Here is a 19,669-nt window from a genome sequence, read left to right as displayed (position 1 = left end):
CTTGCGTGTGCTTTGATCCAGGAATGCAATACCTAGTTCAACCACTGGGTGTCAAACTTATATACCGCACCTTTAATTATCTTCAAGCAAGTCACATAATAAACAGAATGTGTATTTAAAGTTCACATGAACCTGCAACCTTTTTTTCCGTATTGTGGTGCAGATCCTAAAGAAATGGAATATTAAATGAAAAAAATTGTTGGTGTGGCTTCTTTCTTCTGCTGTGTGAGCTGATTGAAGTAAAGTAGGCATTTCATTCTGAAAGGTCGGGAAATGGGATTTAAAAAGAGTTATTTCAACCTAACAGACACCTCCTCCTTACCATTTCTGTTTGTTGTCAAAACTGACAGTTGGAGGGGCGTGGTTATGCATGTTAGCCATGCCTAATACCTAAAACATATGTAATCTGACAATTTAACTGAAAACAAATCAGGAAGTGCATTTTCAGATTTCAATAGAAGATTACAAGGGCAAACAATTGTTTTTTTTTTTCTTAATAACATGCACATGTTCACCACAAAGCTAGCAATAGTTACGTTTTCATCCACTTATTTTAATGCGCATTTTGTAAATGCGCATTTTGGATTATATAAAAAAAAATAATAAATAAAAAAAACAGTTGATGGAAACGGCAAGATGCGCATACATTTTGAAAATGCGCATAAAAACATATGCACATCCCGGAGTAGGATAAACTTTGGTAAATACTATGGAAACTTTTACCAAACAAATTCCGGTATGCGCATTAAAAAGTCATGTGATTTTGTTATAAGAGATCATGTGATGATAAAAATGTGTGTGAATGGACAAACCAGCATACTGAGCACATTGTAAAACATCTGAAATGTTGTTTTAGTCATTCTAAAATGGCGTAACCATCTCAGTATTAGTGTTATTATATTAATAATGACCTCCAGAGTAGTCAAGAGCGTCTGTGCTCCACGTCTCATGCCTTCAAGCGTTCAATGCTTTATTCGCAAGTCTTATACGCGAAATTCCAGTTTTGCGCATTCATTTAATTCGCATCTTTGGATGGAAACATAGCTAAGGTGAGCTAACAAAATCATATAGTTAGTTTTAATTTCGTTTGTGCTTTAAAATAATGATAAAATAAAGGCACTGATGATTTAAATACTTTCCTCCTTTTATTGTTGAAGCAATGAGAACTTTGTTTCATACTTCATTTAACTTTGTGTCCAGGATCATTACGCGTTCCTCAAACCAAATAAAGGCAAATTAACTTCAAAATGAGCCTCTGTCATTGTTGAATTATACTACCAGTCACTTTAAAGCCTAATAAATCTCTGTAAACATGGTTGAGGGCCGTTCTGACAAAGTTCAGCTTTATTTACACCGGTTCATCTGTGTGCCAAGTACAGGTTGAGAGAAAATGATGAAGATATCAAGGTTGAAGTCATCCTGTTTCATTTCCAAGGTCTTGGCCCTGCGTGTTTCTTTAGTGATGTGAGCCTCTCTTCATCCCTGTCTCTCCTCAGCTTTATTCTCTATCTGACAGACACTATGATGGTCGATTTGAAGCCTAAACATCACATTGGCTGTGGGTGGATGATGGAGCATGATACGCGGAATCGATTCTCCACAAATTAGATACAGTAATGGGTCATTTCTCCCATAAATACCCATCGCCGCTGGGACCACTGTGTGTGTTTTAGCCTTCTTGTGTACACGACTTGTTTCAATCTTGGTTGTAACCCAGATGGGTCTTGCTCTATCAAAAACGACTTAGTCTAATAGAATAACAACAACAGGGATTGATCTGTGAAGCAGTGTGCATATACATAACAGTGACAATTACTGTATTCTGTCATAAACATTCAACTCTAAGGGTAATGTGATAATCTATAGTAATAATAATTTACCATTTTTTTAGGAATAGCTTTTATGCTTAGAGGCCTAGACAGATTCCAGTTGCATTTTAATGCATTTCAGGGGTTTAGACATAAAATGAGTTTAGAGCAGAATATGCTGCATACAAGTAAACACAAAAATCTGCCATAACAGTGCAAGGTTGACATGTTTGGCACGGAGTGGGAAACTTATTTATTGATGAGATATTGTACACACAGACAGACATTCAGGAGCAAACGGTAGAAAGGGTTTTTCAATGTCTGCCCCATGAATACTACACTGTAAAACCCAGTTAAGGTAACTCAAACCATTTGAGAAAACCGATTGCAACAAACCATTTAAGTTCAAAACTAATCCTAATGAGTTCTGTGAACTTAATCCATTTGAGTAAAAGAAGCAATTTGAGCACAGTAAAGCCCAGTAAATGAAGAGAACTCAAAACAACTGAGTACTGTAAAATGTAATAAGTTAAGGCAACTCAAATCGTTTGAGGAAACCGATTGCAACAAACCATTTGAGTTTAAAAAATAATCTATAAGAGTACTGTGAATTTTTAAGTTGAAAATAAATTTAAGTTGAAGTAAAGAGATATTTAATTAACTCATTACCTTCAACACTGAGTTCGAAACTCTTTTAAAATGAGTAGAATTAACTTTTGAGTTGACTACACTCATTTCTTTTGATGAAGTTGACTGTTGGGTTTACAGTGTATAAATGAAACAGCTTTACTGTAAACATACACTTTTTTTTGCATTTTAGGAGACTGAAATTGCACACGTTTAAAAATGGGTTTTCAAATCCCTTAAAAGGGGATTTTAAGAAGTAAGTACAGTTATTTTCATGTAGACTACAAAAACGTAATTTTTTTATTTACATTTAGCTATTATTAGATGTTTTTGTCCAAAGTAACTTAAAAATTAGAATAAATAAAGCATGTCAAATCAACAGAGCAGCAATATACACTCAAAATGACTTTTGCTTCTTGATCAAACTTCTTATTTAAAATGAGTTCAAACAACTCAATCCTTGAGGTTTTTTTTGGGACAACTTCAGTGTTTTGTGTCCAATGCACTTAATTTTGTAAAAAATATTAAAGAGCCCCTATTATGCAATCAAAAAAAAAGGTCATATTTTGGTTTTTGGGGTCTCCAACAACATGCTGATATGCATGCAAGGTCAAAAAAACACTTTCATTGTCTAATAATACGATTTTTTTTTTTACCTAATTATCCCAACGACTCACATTTAATTCATTTAGCGATTCATTTGTTCCCTCCTTGATTGGTCCAATGACCCAGTCTGTTGTGATTGGTTTGACTGCGTTCAGCGCGAGACATAGAGAAATGCCCACCACGGCTTATCAACAATTTTGAAGTAGTCTGAGTGCAGAGTGTATGTGTGAGCCCTATGCAGGAGTGCATTAAAGCAATGCAGTTTAACACCAGCCAGGGCTTAATTTTTGCCGCATCTGGAACCTCTGAAATATGATCCGGCACCCTCATTTTACCAATCCCCTCCTCACATGCACCCCGACCCTCTTCACTTTCCCCTGCGACAAGATCACGGGATGACAGGAAAACAGCACGGTATTTTTGCAAAAATAAAACTTTAACCACTGACTCTTTACAGCCTCATCTTTAGGTAGGGAAAATAACACTAACGTTCCCTCACACTTCAGAGCACAGCGCCATTGCGACATGATTCAACCGGGATCTGCTACAGTGTTTGCCTTCCTCTTTTTCTTCCTACAGTGTTTGTGGGCGGGGGCCGGGGGTTTTCAATTTTCCCGGGTCTGCGCACGCAACAACTGGGTGGAGCTTGAGTTCTGAATCGACGTCACGCCACCACGGCTACAGATTCGTTACAGCAGCGATTCATCAGAACCACTATGAGTCGACTCTTTTATAGATGAATCAATAGGCTTAAACAATATGCACTTTCAGATTTCAGCCTTAGCTGGATATTACACTTTACTTAGAGCTGTGTACACACTACATGGAAGGTCAATTTCAAAAACCCATAATAGGAGCTCTTTAAGTGACTGTAATCGATTTGTTTCGGGACATTTGAAATGTGTGGAACCTATATTTTACAATGTATAGAAGCCATAACTAAGTTAGGTTAGATTAGTTTAGTTATTTTATTGAGTCCCTTCCACAGAGTGTTTGTAGGAAAGTGTCTGGTGCATACAGTATGAAGAGATAAGATTCAAGAGTAAGTTTCCAACAGGAGCACACTCAGGTTTGCAGTGTTTTGCAGAAACGTTGAGAGTTTAAGAAAGTGTCTTGTGCATATGAAGAGATGAGAGTAAATAGTGGGTTTCCAACAGGAGCAGTCACATTTGCACAGCGTTTTTCCAAGAACATTGAGTGTTTGTAAGAAAGTGTCTGGTGCATATGAAGAAGAAAATCTCCTAGGTGGTTTGTCAAGCATGATGAGCAAGTGGTGATGAGTGAAATGATTAAAAAAAAACAAATGAAATACAAAAAATGCCAATAAAAGACATAAAAATAACAACTGTAGCTTAGATTTTAAAATATTTTACTAGCCACAGGATATCCTGTTCACTACTATCAGGCATTTAGTCAAATAACACACATTTCAGAAGTCCTGTTTGTTGATCTGGGGGAAAACTTCTTTGAACAGACCAAAGACATATTCAAAAAGCAGCTTTTTAACAGTGTGTCCTAACCAATCGATGTGATACAATAACTGCTGTGTAGTGTGACAAACTTGCAGCCAGTTGGGAGACATTTGATGTTTAATGCACTGTTATCTGAAATGGGGGGTTGGAGCAATCAGATTTCACAGTGAGCGGGGAACCCACTTCAACAGTACAAAAAGAGAAATCTGATGATCAACCAAATGTCCTGTTGCTTCTCATTACCTCAGTCACTGCTGCTTACCCGCTACAGAAAGAAGTTTGTGCTTTTAGTAAAGTTCTGAAGTAAATACAAGAGAGTATACATTTAGTAAACTTTTCAATTCTTCTCATAAATATATGCTAACTCAAATTATACTAAGTTATAGTTGAAATGCTAACACAATTTGTTGTTTTGTATGTGTTCCTATGTATTTTTAGCATATATTTAATCTTTGGCCTTTTCTGTTTTGACCGAGTAACCCATTAAATACTTCACTCAGATAATTTTATATATACTGTCTTATAAACCTACAAAACAATAACATTAATATCTGAAGAGGAATATGGTTATATATTTATGTACAAAATAATATAATAATATAGAAACAGTACACCAAGTATGATAAGATCACCTAAAGAAAACGGACAAGTATACTGGCAGTTTTAAAACTACAAAATGTGCCACATGTATTTTAACTGCTATAACTATCAGTACTTGTAAATTCCCAGTAGTTGCAGTATTAATGTAAAAGTTTTACTCCGTTTACTAGTGTTACACTTAAAAAATGGCCAATTTAGACCTTAGTATTGCAATAGCACACTTAAAAAGCACACTTTTATAGATATTAGTATTTAAAAACAATCTTTAAGTGCACCTATTTTTTGTAAGGTATGTAAAGGAGTTTTACAACCAGTTAAGACAGCACTAATGTGGGTCATGATTGAACCATGAGCATATTTTAATAGGAACACGAACAGAATAGCTTTACTTATAAAGAGTGTCATAATTTGTCTCATCAAGAGAAATGAAATTAGTTTGCCCCGTCAACCTCATAATTAGATAGACCCCCTGTTGAGCTACAGGCCTGTTTCCAGACCTGAAATGAGGTGAAACCTGTCTGCCAGCAAAATTGTTGCTTTTGGAAACAGACAAAAGGCCCTCTTCGCTTTAGAAAAGAGGTTTATTTCACACTCAGCGGGAGATAGAGTGATTGTGGCTAGCATTTATGGGATGTCTGTCCCGTTCAGCTTCCTGACATCTTGGTCAGCAGAGCAGCACAATTGGACCTTAATAAAATCACCAAGCCAGCAGTTTTCTGCATGGAAAAGAACCTCTGCCGTCAAAACTGTCATATTATCATTCTCCGCCAGATAGCCTTGACAGAGACACATGATTTTACGAATCGCCATGCTTTCGGTGCACAGGCTAAACTTTCTCAAGGGAGGTTTTCTTGCCGCGTCAACTTATATTGCTTCCAAAAACCTTATTGTCATGTCTTACAGTTTGAAGGTACACTCGAAAATAACTCAATTTATTTGAAGACAGGATTTCCATACAATAAATTTGTTTAGCACCAACTTAACAACTAATCTATTTACACAACTAAAGACAATTGAGTTGGTCCAAATAAACTTTAAATACAAGAGTTCAGATGCAAAAGCAGCTAAACGCCACTTCCGCCAAAAATGAGTTGATGACATTAAGCGAATGCTTAAGGCACGTAGTACATGTTCAACAAATATTTTTGCTTCAAATTATCCAAATCCCAGCACCAGCACATTCAGAAATAGCAGTTTGTTTGCAAAAACCTCCAAACGCCACTTGTCTTTGACAGCAAAAGCCGATATCGTCGAGGAGACTATTTTATTCCGCTTCCAATTTAGATTTTAAAAGATGGATCTGATCGTCAGTGAATGGCAAATTAAAGTCCGTTACCTCAAAACTCAGAACCAAGAAGTGTAGCATGCACTCATAACAGTTTTTTATGCAGTAATGCTATTTTGAATTAGTCTGATTTACTATACATCAGGGGTGTCAAACTTGCGGTCCGCAGGCAAATTGCGGCCGGCGAGACGATAGTTTGTGGCCCCTGCCTGAATTTAAAAGTTTAATATCAGTGCGGCCCGTGAGTTTGATGTGCATGTCACATTACAGTTTTGTGTGTGGAGCTGAACAAATCCACCAATCACGGTGGGGTATATGGTTCTCGGTTCATCGGCTGGACTTGACTCAGGCAGAGAAACATTTCTCAGTAAAAGTTATTCACCTTTTTCTCCGCGTACGAGTGGGTGCAGCCATTGGAATCTTTTTGGCTCAAGACTTCCAGTCTCATTCACTTCCATTCATTTTTTAGACGTTAAAAACAGCTCTGTTTGCTGGTTGATGTTGCAAACTGATGTTTTCTTATTATATTATTCTACGTTGTCTGTATAGTCATGAAAACACTTGCGTGTAGAGCAAGTAGTTTGACCGTTTTGTGCCGTTTATTATTCCTAGTCATTTCTCCCATAGCCAGCTGAGTCGGAAATTCTAAAACAATCGCAAAAACGAGCACACTTCCGCATCGAAGAATAAGGTCAATAGCAGCAAGTCATTTCTTCCTTACCTGCTGGCTGCCTCGTTTTTATTGGTCCAGAACAATCTTTTCAGCCAATCATCTTTCTTGCATTTACAATAACTCTCATTGGTTGGTGGTTATTGTTTCGCGCGCAGTGAGCAGAAAAGAAATCAAAGTGATGCGTACACGGCAGGATAAAAGAAAAGTAAGGAACTCAATGCAGCCAACTGTAGTCATCTGCAGTCACATATCGACACCTGTCCATCGGCAATAAGAGTCCCTGGTAACCCGGACCAATTATAGGGTCGCACAGTTATTTGTGGGTCATTTGCACCACTCTACCTGCATTGTATTTGCATTGCCTCACACATATATTTCTATATGACATAAAAGTAGTCAAAACAAATGTCAACAGCACAGTGGTGCTTTTTCCTCTAACAACAGCATGGCAGATAACAGTAAATCTAATTATTAATATTATTATTACTGTTTATTACTGATTGATTTATTTACTTGTTATTTTTTATTCTTTTGTTTTTTCATATTATTTTGTGTTAAAAAAAAACAATCTTCTCAAATGTCTTTCCTTTTATTTTTTAACAAAATAAGATGAAAAAAATAAACAAATTTAAAATTTATAAAATAATTAATGTATTGTGGGAAACCTGATGCAGCCCAGCCTCACTCAGACTCTGCTTGCAGTGGCCCCCAGGTAAATTGAGTTTGGGACCCCTGCTATACATTAAACGGCAACTCTGTTTTACAAAAGACGAAGTTAAGATGCTGTTCTTTTATCCCACATGGATGCTGAGGATAAAGAATAGACCAAAGAGACCAAGACCTTGAGTATGGTGAGAATGAATAAATTACAGCTTTTAAAAGTGTCTGAGAGACATCCCCTTTTTTGCACAGTAGGCCCACCTTGTGTCTTATTCACTAATGTAAACTATTTTTAAAAAGATAAATATAAATGCATAAAACTATACATTAATAAATTATTATATATTATATATATGTTATATTAAATGGACAATACACAGATCTTTATGTTTCATAATGTTTTTACACTACATTATTTGAATCTAACAGGCTTAGTTTACAATGTTTGCAATGTTTACATTGCTCTACATGTGTTAAATCTAAATCCCAAATATCAGAAATGACAACAGATTGTTAAGATTTAATGTCAGTTTTAATGTTATTGGTTAATGCATTTACTCGACAGATTTCATTCATTCATTTTCCTTCTGCTTAGTCCCTGGTTTATCAGGGGTTACCACAGCAGACTGAACCACCACTTTTGTTGACATGATTTATGTATTGTTAATTTTAGGTGGTTTGTGTTTGGAAAAGTTATTTTTAATTGCATTTTTGTGATTTTTCAACCAATTACACTGTCTTGTCCCAATAAGTGGATTTAGAAGTTTTGGCAAAAAAATAAAATAAATAAAATAAAAAAAAACAAAAAAAAAAAAAACAAGTGGAATTCTGTAAAAAACAAAAAAAAAACCAAAGAATTGTCTAAAGTGACATTTTGAAAAAAAAAAAAAAGGTCTTTTATTTACCAGCTAATAACCTTGTCATTATCTATAAAATGAAACTTCTGAACCTAATCAGAAGAGCCTGATAGAAAATGCTCAATTACAAAAAAGAGGTCTGATGGATTTAGAGGGTGTTGCATCTGAACTGTTCATTTGTAGTTTTATTTAACTTAAACTGAAATATCTGACAATATCATGTATGTCTCCATACTGTAGTAGAGATTTAAATTTAAAAAAATTATAAATTGTTTTTGCTACTCAAGGGGGGGGGGGGGGGGGAGTACAATTGTTTACAATAGAATCCTAATTCTGTATTTTTGTTTTGTCTTGCACAAGTCATGCAAGCACAAGTCATGCAAGTCATGTATACAACTCGTGTAAGACTTTTTTGGTTGCTGGTCTTATTTCACAAAATGTACTTCTTGTGCTCAAATAAATCATTCATACTCTACGGTTCTGTCTATTATTTTACAATTAACAAATAAGTGGTATGAATAGACTAAAATAGTTGTTAGAAACCCTCAGTATATGTGTGGTCATTAGGCTTCTCCACAAACAAGGAGAGGGAGAAAATCACAAGACATGGTCTCAGAAAAATATCTCCAGAAATTTCATTTTGCATGATATTGGCATCAAATTCAAAACATTGAATTCAGGAACTCAGGAGATGTGTGGCTTTTGACCTATTACTTTTCTGTATTGCTCCAAGACTAATTTCATATATTTATGAAATTAAATTTGTGCAATTTTTACATTACTTAAGAATCAATAACTTTTTTCATTTTGAGCATTATAAACTCTAGATGATGAATAATAAAGCCTAAAGTGTCTTCTTTCCAAAGATACACGAACTGTGAATGTAGAGCAAATTATTCAGCAACTGTCAATGTTTTAGTTTGGGAAGGTCATTTTTTGAGAAAATGCATCTGACAGTGAGGGAGAGAAGGCGTGGAGTTGGTGGGGATGTGGAGGTGGTTGGGGGGTTAAATTCCGTGAGTTTTACGGGGGAGACAGAACAAAACAGGAGATGGGTCTGAAATACGGGAGACTCCCGGTAAAAACAGGAGTGTTGGCAGGTATGTGCAGCACTTCTTTGAATCAGACCAAATTTCAGCTTTGTTTGTGTGCCGTGTTTGTGCAGTTTACAGGTGAACAGAAAGGCGATTAAACTCCAATTACGGCAGTTTATTCTACTGTGGCGACTCCTGATAAATCAGGGACTAAGCCAAACGAAAATGGATGAATGAATAAATTCCAATAACTGACTATAACTGGCGGGAAATGCATATAATGCAAGACATACTGTATATGACATACAGTGTCACGCATTAATTATATTCATAGGAGAAGCTCCAGAAATAGATATGTCTCGGAGTATAGAAGATGTCAAACAAGAAAAAAATAGTTGGCTTGGCTTTTCTTTCTTTTCACAGCATATTACTCTTACAATGCTGCCTACATGCGTCTACCGTCTTACATCATGTGTCATATGCTGTATTCATCACTTGAAAGGAAGTCAGTGATTGAAGTTAATAATTGAACAATTTCAAATGTTTCTGTAACAAAACACATTGATCCACTTCCTACAACATGTATGGATTATCCATACAGCATATGGGTTAGTTTTCTGACAGATTTATGCACTTCTGGAAACTTCAATTTAAAGCCCCTAACACCATTATAAAATGGAAGAGGCAGGATAAAATTTCTCATACACCAAGAATAGCTTGAGAGTGAGTAAAAATTAAGGGGTAACATTTATTTTTGGATGAACTATTCCTTTAAAAGTAAAAAAAGTCTGTCTTTCCTTAATAAGAGTCAGTAAACCTGCAACTTCTAACTGTTAATTTGATATATATTGTTATTGTTTTATGTTTATTTATTTAAGGCAACAGCCTTACTTATTTTTTAGGTAAATCCACATAAACCCCATCACGAAGTAAAATCATTCAAGGTAAAAACAGGAAATAATAAGCCAATCCTGATGTAAACCTGATCATAAATCTCTGATGAATCATTGACGTCAATGTAATCGCTAAAACACCCACAACAGTCAGTGAGCGGTGGAAGAGTCTGAAGAAGAGGCGATCAAGATCACGGCAGAGCAGAGCAGTGTGAGAGACCAATGATGTCCTGTGGTCATTTTTGACTGCTGTAACCTTCAGAAACTTTAGATGTAATCTCTCTTCATTTTACAGGTCATTGCTGTTCTCAAATAAATAAATAAAAAAAAACAAAGTGCATGCCTTGGCTGTAAAACATTGTTCTAATAGAATGGTTTGACTCAATTTGAGCTATGAACAATACATTACTCGTATTACTACATTACTTAATGGTCGTGAAACTGGACTGACACTGTTTCAATTTACTATATTCTTTTATGTAAAGCTGCTTTGACACAATCTACATTGTAAAAGTGCTATACAAATAAAGGTGAATTGAATTACTATTAAATATTCATGATGATGATGTTGATGACTATAATAATAATAATAACAACAACAACAACAACAACCATGATGATGATGATGATGATGATGATATTTTGAACAGAAAATCAGTCTATTAGAATGACATGTGACTGAATCAATAAAGAAAAAAGTTCAGATTTCAAAATCACAGCAATTAATTATTAAAAAAATATTTTACAATATATTAATATGGATAATGGTAATTTTAAATAGTACGAAAATATTTTCAAAATTGTACAGTTTTCACTGTAATGTTGATCCAATAAATAAAGACTTGGTGAGCAGAGGTGACTTGTTTAATACCAGAACCGCCATGGGGTCAATTTTACCCATCACTGTTATTCAAATGGGGTGACGCAGTGAGTAGCACGTTTGCCTCACAGCAAGAAGGTCGCTGGTTAGAGCCTCAGCTGGGTCAGTTAGTGTTTCTGTGTGGAGTTTGCATGTTCTCTCCGTGTTCACGTGGGTTTCCTCCGGGGGCTCAGTGTTCCCCCACAGTCCAAAGACATGTGGTATAGGTGAATTGTGTAGGCTTAATTGTCCATAGTGCATGTGTGTAAATGAGTGTGTATGGATGTTTCTCAGTGATGGGTTGTGGTTGGAAGGTCATCTGCTGCGTAAAAACATGTCCTGGATAAGTTGGCGATTCACACCCCAGATAAATAAGCCAACTAAGCCGAAAAGAAAATGAATGAAAGAATGAATGTTATTCAAATGTACATAACAGACCTTCAATAAAACATCAAGTCTCCCTGTCATTGACTTTTACTAAAAATGCCTTATATACAATTCCTTGTTCAGATATAAATAGATTAAAAAGTAGGACACTTATACATATTATTTATAATAATGCTTGTATTTATGCACAGCTAACCAGTGACTTACTTTCAGTTTCACTCACTGAATTAGTGGTTATAATAAATGAATAAAGTCTAAAAGAAGGCGATTTGTAGAGCTATTAAAACACAAAATCAATAAATGATGGAGAGTCTGGAGAAATAAGTTATGCATTAGAGTATGATGGCTCAAACTTAGATATTTTAACCTACTCATAAATGTTCAAACTTTACCGGTGTTGTTCCCCTAAAATAATCCTATTATCCTAAAATAATCATTTAGGTCTAATCCCAATTCTATTTTTGTCTCCCTACCCCTTCCCCTTGGCCCTTACAACCGAGGGTTAAGGGCAAGGGCTTCAAAATTTACCCCTAAGAATTGGGACACCACTAAAGCATCTGCACATGTCATCTCTTGCTTCATGTGTGATCAGATGATCGCGACTGCTGTTTTTACAGTTGTGTTATTATTTGGTATTTATCTTCAGGAAATCACTGAAGGCATATATTATGTTATCATAATGATCTAATGTGGAAATAAGATCATAATGTACTGTGTATTTACACAGTAAACACACAAACACAACATTAACATTATAGCAGACACTGTAAAAAGCTCATTCTCAGCCCCTAGATATTACTGACAGGCGATTCCCGTGTCATCGAGTGACAGAATGTTGTGGGCCTGCTGTACAGTAGTTATTAACAGGGATAATAGATCGTGAAATTTTTCTTTTTTTTTTCTTTTTTTTTTTAAAGCATGATGGTAAAACATGAATGCTGTTATGAATATATTAAGACATTTGTTTGTTTGTCATAAAAATTCATAATGATGACAAAAAAAAAAAATACTAATTTGTGTATCTTCCTTACTTCTGGGTTCAGCAATACTGCCGTTGAGGCTGGAGTATTCTGGGAAATTTTCTTACCCCTTGGTTTCAAGTGTGGTCCTAAAAATCTTTGTTCAAAGGGGTATTTACCCCTTCCCCTTAGCCCTACGCCTTCAAGCTAAAAGAGAATTGGGACACCCCTACCCCTTGGCGTGCACGCACAAAACGTGGGGTAGGGGTAAGGGGAAGGGCTAAGGGGTAGAATTGGGATTGGGCCTTAATAAGTCTAGACACTTTTTGTTACCAGTGGCAAAAACAGTTAAATAGTACGTTTGTTTTTTAGCAATTTCTAAACAAAATTTGTGCGGGGTAAAATTTACCTGCGCTGGCGATTTCAATTATACATCGACCTCCGCGGTTCTAGTGTTAAAAAACACAGACATTTCACGAGTTCACACTTGCAATAGTTTCAGAATAAAGCGTATTTGGCGTGCTGTCCGGGGAGAGGACTCTGAGCTTGGGGAAGACACCCAAACTCGAGTTATTCCTCTTATCAGGAAACAGAGAGGAATAGGGATTCGAGTGAAGTATCTAGCCCGGCCCCTAGAACGCTCCCCCCGGGATTGTAATGCTTAAGAGGTGAGGTGACGGGGTGGTGGAGGGATGCTAAAGTCGTAAGATGCTGCAGGTAAGACAGCTTTGGTATATATAGGGGTTTGGTCAAGAACTTATTGGATAATAGAATAATTGTCAATGACGTATTTGATACTGAAACTGCGCGTGCTCCTCCCGGAATTTGTTTATAAAACATCACTAAAAATCTTACTGTTCTAAAACTTTTGACCTGTGTTTCTGGGGAAAAAAAATTACATCTATTTAATCCATAATCATGACTGACCACTAAGCTTCATGGCATATTTTCTTATAATATTATAAAAGTTTTTTTTTTTAAACTGACTACCTTTAACCCTTTAATTTCCACTCTAAGAAGAAATAACTTAATAAAATAATACATAAAAATGATAAAATAATAAATAATTTAGATATGCAATTAATGAATCTTGCGTTCTTGAGTTATGTAGAGTGTGTTGTTTATCCATACTGATTTGTTCTGTTATCAGACCGCATACAATCATCATTTCAAGTATTATAAACAAGCATTTCCAAAATGATTTCTGAAATCATTTGATTGCTACTCTTAAAGTTTGCGCTGTTACCCTGTGCTTTTCTCAAGCCTGAAGCCTTTGATTACACACTCTAGTATTTTTCAAAATACCTCACACTTTCCTTAAAAAAAGGTTCTTACATTAATTTTCATCATTGTCAGAAAAGATAAACATACTAGGCTGCCTTTGTGCCCTAGCTGTCACTAATCCAAAAAACCCATTTCAGCAGCATGATGTACTATACAAGGACTGGCAGCCGGATTCAGAAATGGACTTGCTCCAAGAAAGAAAGGTGAAGGCTTTTTGTTACTAAATATGGGTGTTTCTCTCAACCATAAGCACTTTTGACCCTGCAGACTTTTTAGAAAATTATTCCCCTACAACACCTAGCACACTTTCACTGCAACAGTATGGTGCAGCATGACATATTTGCTTCGCTAATGCCATTTCTGCTACTGTGGTTTACAGCTGATTTTCATACAGACAGAACAAAGCAAAGGCAAATGACATCAAAAAGGCATTTGCAATAATAACAGATCTAAAAGCACAAATGAATGATTTTGTCATTATATAAGCTTGCCATAAGCATTATTATAAGCTTATTGATTCAAGGTAAGCAAAGGACACTGATATCCAATGTTGCAATGTTTAGGTAACAAGATTTAAGATATCTTAACAAGAGTTAATGGCCCGTTTCCACTGAGTGGTACGGTACGTACGGTTTGAACCGAACCGCACTGTACCACTTTTTCGGCACCCTTTCGAAAGGGTACCAAACACGAGAAAGGGTACCAAAAGGCGGATTCACACGCGCAGCTGAACGCTATTGGTTTACAGAGATTTGCTTACGCAACAAGCCAGAATGAAAACAAAAAACCCGTCATGTTTGTAAAACACAGCGAGAGATTACAGTGGAATTATAAATACATATAATAACGAGCCATGGTCGATCTGGACTCAAACAAACCTTGTCGTCATCTTGATGAACAGCCACAAAGCCAAGAAGAAGAGCAGATTTACCCTGTGCCCCATAGTTTTTTACGAGCCAGTCTGAGGCGCGAGCGGTTTCGCTTTCTAGCTAGCACTCGCGCGCGTCAAACATTATGTCTGAAATAACAAACTTCTTGAGCTGATGATAATAACCTGTGCTTGATTATTGATGTGCTTTTGAAACCCGATCCTGTCAGACACTGACAAACTCGAGAGTGAAGCGTGAAGAAACAAAGGAGAAGCCGGAAAAAAAGGAGCACATTATTTTTTCAGCAAACATGAACAAACTGCCATGTTTAACTATTATCTTCACATTTTGGACTAATATGAACTAGGAATGACGGTATTACTGTCTAACAGAGGCTACATGTGCTGCTGAAGATTACAGACACAGATAAGAGGTTTTCACTGACTGTAGGCTATATTTTGTGTTGTTTTTGAACCTAAATACTGACGAAATGTCTGCTATATGTAGTTCTTCTGTAGTTGGTAACATATCGGAGACTGTAAGTGGCTGTATGTGTTTATATATGTTAATTTATTTAGTTATTTAATATAATTACAGATGTTACAGTAGGCTGTTTCGCACTGTCCTTGATCTGCAGTGATAATCAACTCCTGTTCATTGAAAAGTTAGTAATAAACATTTCTACACAAGTATTTATATGTTTAAAGCATCTGTTTTGTGAGAAGTGCTTTTCACATGATATGTGAATGACCCATACAGCTTTATTGTAGACATTTCCTCGAGCAAGAATGACGTTGACTGAAACTTTCTGTCATACACCACGCCTACTAAAAGGGTACCCTTGTTAGTGGAAACGCAAGCCTGATAAAGGTGGCCCGTACCAAACCGAACCGTACCGTACTGTACCAGTCAATGGAAACAAGCCAGATAACAAGATAACAAGAGTTAAGATTTCTTAACTGATATCCAATGTTGCAATGAGTAGGTAACAAGAGTTAAGTAATAATATACTTTTCTAAGTAATGAGTAAAGTAACACATTACTTTTAAACATTAAGGAATTTTATTCAAGTTACTTTTTTAAAAATGTAATGCGAGTTACTTTTAAAGTTTAATTCATTAGCTTTTTAAAAATAAATTGCTGAATTAAAATACACAGTCACGTTGAATCACATACTCAACTAGATATTAAAGTTTGAGGACAAACTTTATGGTGGCTTGAAAAGCCGAGTCTGAATTAGCATGTTACTAGCATGAATTAGCAAGTAACTAGCATGATTCTAACATAAATTAGCATGTAACTAGCATGATTCTAGCATGAACTAGCATGTTACTAGCATGTTTCTAGCATGAATTAGCATGTTACTAGCATGATTCTAGCATGAATTAGCATGTTACTAGCATGTTTCTAGCATGAATTAGCATGTTACTAGCATGTTATTAGCATGATTCTAGCATGAATTAGCATGTTTCTAGCATGAATTAGCATGTTATTAGCATGATTCTAGCATGAATTAGCATGTTACTAGCATGATTCTAGCATGAATTAGCATGTTACTAGCATGATTCTAGCATGAATTAGCATGTTACTAGCATGTTTCTAGCACGAATTGGCATGTTACTAGCATGTTTCTAGCATGATTTAGCATGTTATTAGCATGATTCTAGCATGAATTAGCATGTTTCTAGCATGAATTAGCATGTTATTAGCATGATTCTAGCATGAATTAGCATGTTACTAGCATGATTCTAGCATGAATTAGCATGTTTCTAGCATGAATTAGCATGTTACTAGCATGATTCTAGCATGAATTAGCATGTTACTAGCATGATTCTAGCATGAATTAGCATGTTATTAGCATGATTCTAGCATGAATTAGCATGTTACTAGCATGATTCTAGCATGAATTAGCATGTTACTAGCATGATTCTAGCATGAATTAGCATGTTACTAGCATGATTCTAGCATGGATTAGCATGTAACTAGCATGATTCTAGCATGAATTACCATGTTACTAGCATGTTTCTAGCATGAATTAGCATGTTATTAGCATGATTCTAGCATGAATTAGCATGTTTCTAGCATGAATTAGCATGTTACTAGCATGTTTCTAGCATGAATTAGCATGTTATTAGCATGATTCTAGCATGAATTAGCATGTTTCTAGCATGAATTAGCATGTTATTAGCATGATTCTAGCATGAATTAGCATGTTACTAGCATGATTCTAGCATGAATTAGCATGTTACTAGCATGTTTCTAGCATGAATTAGCATGTTACTAGCATGATTCTAGCATGAATTAACATGTTACTAGCATGATTCTAGCATGAATTAGCATTTTACTAGCATGATTCTAGCATGAATTAGCATGTTACTAGCATGATTCTAGCATGAATTAGCATGTTACTAGCATGATTCTAGCATGAATTAGCATGTTACTAGCATGTTTCTAGCATGAATTAGCATGTTACTAGCATGATTCTAGCATGAATTAGCATGTTACTAGCATGATTCTAGCATGAATTAGCATGTTATTAGCATGATTCTAGCATGAATTAGCATGTTACTAGCATGATTCTAGCATGTTACTAGCATGTTTCTAGCATGAATTAGCATGTTATTAGCATGTTATTAGCATGTTTATAGCATGAATTAGCATGTTGTTAGCATGATTCTAGCATGAATTAGCATGTTTCTAGCATGAATTAGCATGTAACTAGCATGATTCTAGCATTAATTAGCATGTAACTAGCATGTTACTAGCATGATTCTAGCATGAGTCGGCTTGTTTCTAGCATGAATTAGCATGTTGTTAGCATGATTCTAGCATGAATTAGTATATGTAGTAATATGTTACTAGCATGACTAGCATGTCACTATCGTGTTGCTAGCACCTTTCTAGCAAGATTAGCATGTCAGTAGGATGTTAAAACTGTTAGCGTGTGTTAGAATAGCTAGTCACAGTCTCTGGGACAGTTGCTAGGGTGCTGAAATTGGTTGCTAGGGAGTGGCTAGTAAGTTTAAAGGTAATCAGTGATTGGCTGCTGGCTAGACTGAGTTGAATGAGGCCAGACTCTAGTCTGTAGGACAGTCTGATGCAGAGTTATGAGCTCACAAAGGTTGATCCAATGTTAAGTCAATGGGAGTCTTTTACAATGGAAGTCTATGGGACAGTTGCTAGGGTGCTGTAAGTGGTTGCTAGGGAGTGGCTAGTAAGTTAAAAAGTCATCAGTTATTGGCTGCTGGCTAGACTGAGTTAAATGAGTCCAGTTAGAAGTCTGTAGGACAGTCTGATGCAGAGTTATGAGCTCACAAAGTTTGACCCAATGTTAAGTCAATGGGACTTTTGGGTTTTTTCTGGGTCGTTTTTTCGGAAAACCCAAGGTCGGATCAGTTAGAAAAGATATAGCAACCCGAGTCAGACCAGTTTGAAGGTTGACGAAAGTTTGAAGTATGTAGCTTGAAAGGCCTAGGAGGAGATACACTTAGAAATTAGTCTCAGAAGAATAAGAAGAAGAAGAGAAGAAAGAAGAAGAAGAAGAAGAAGAAGAAGAAGAAGAAGAAGAAGAATAATAAGTTTAGATAGATAACAATATGCTGGCTTTTCAAGCCACCACAATGATAGAATTTGCTCCCTGCGGGAACAGACAGAGGCCAAGATGGCAGGCCAAAGCCTTGCAATTCTGCAATAGAAGTTTTCTCATTATTTTGAACACATCAAAAACAAGGAAAAGGGGGGTTGTCTTATTAGACAGTGATTTTACTTAATACAAAAACTACAAAAGTAGCAAACACATTGCTTTAAACTTTCCCTAATTTGTATAAGCGACATGTATAATGCTCTTTTCAGAAGATAATATTATCGTAAAATATTCTTTTTAGGAGTTTTTTTTTAAGGCAAATTAAGGTTTAAGTTATACAATGTGTTGATAATTGCAGAGCTCTTCCATTAAAGAAGAAGAAGAAGAAAAAAAAGCCTTGTGTAAGAGATCAGCCTCAGTTAGGTAAACATAGGTAATGGAACTTGTTACAAAAATAGTCAAAAGTAACCTTCGCTACACTGCTGATATCTCGTGGACTTGCACAGGAATCGATTTTGGTTCAAAATATTAAAAGAAAAGGTAAACAATTAAAAAAACTGACTACCTTTGAACCTTCAATTTCCACTCTAATCAAAAACTTGTTTTGTTTTGTTGAATTGTGTTTCTGACACCACATGAAATAAATTATAAATTGAGTATCTGTTTTTTTGTGTTTTAATGATAACCTATACAGTTACTAAAACTGAGAAAATTAAATGTAAAAAAATCAATATAAATATGAATATATAAATAAATGTCATTAAATATAATTAATAAATAAAGATAATCTATATTATACTGTATATATTATATTATGTTATATTAACATAATATAAAATGATTAAAACATTCATTCATTCTGCTTTGGTTTAGAAACTTTAGGAAATTTTCAGTATGGCTTTATCTTCTGGAGAAAGTCTTATTTGTTTTATTTCGGCCAGAATAAAAGCAGTTTTTATTTTTTTAAAAAACATTTTAAGATCAAAATTATTAGCCCCTTTAAGCTATATTTTTTGATAGTCTACAGAACAAGCCATCATCATACAATAACTTGCCTAATTACCATAACCTGCCTAGTTAACCTAATTAACACAGTTAAGCCTTTAAATGTCATGTTAAGCTGTATAGAAGTGTCTTGAAAAATATCTAGTTAAATATTATTTACTGTCATCATGGCAAAGATAAAATAAATCCGTTATTAGAAATGAGTTAT

The sequence above is a fragment of the Danio aesculapii genome, chromosome 9 (assembly GCF_903798145.1).
Source record: "Danio aesculapii chromosome 9, fDanAes4.1, whole genome shotgun sequence".
Classification (NCBI taxonomy): Eukaryota; Metazoa; Chordata; class Actinopteri; order Cypriniformes; family Danionidae; genus Danio; species Danio aesculapii.
Note: the sequence above shows the minus strand (reverse complement) of the source record.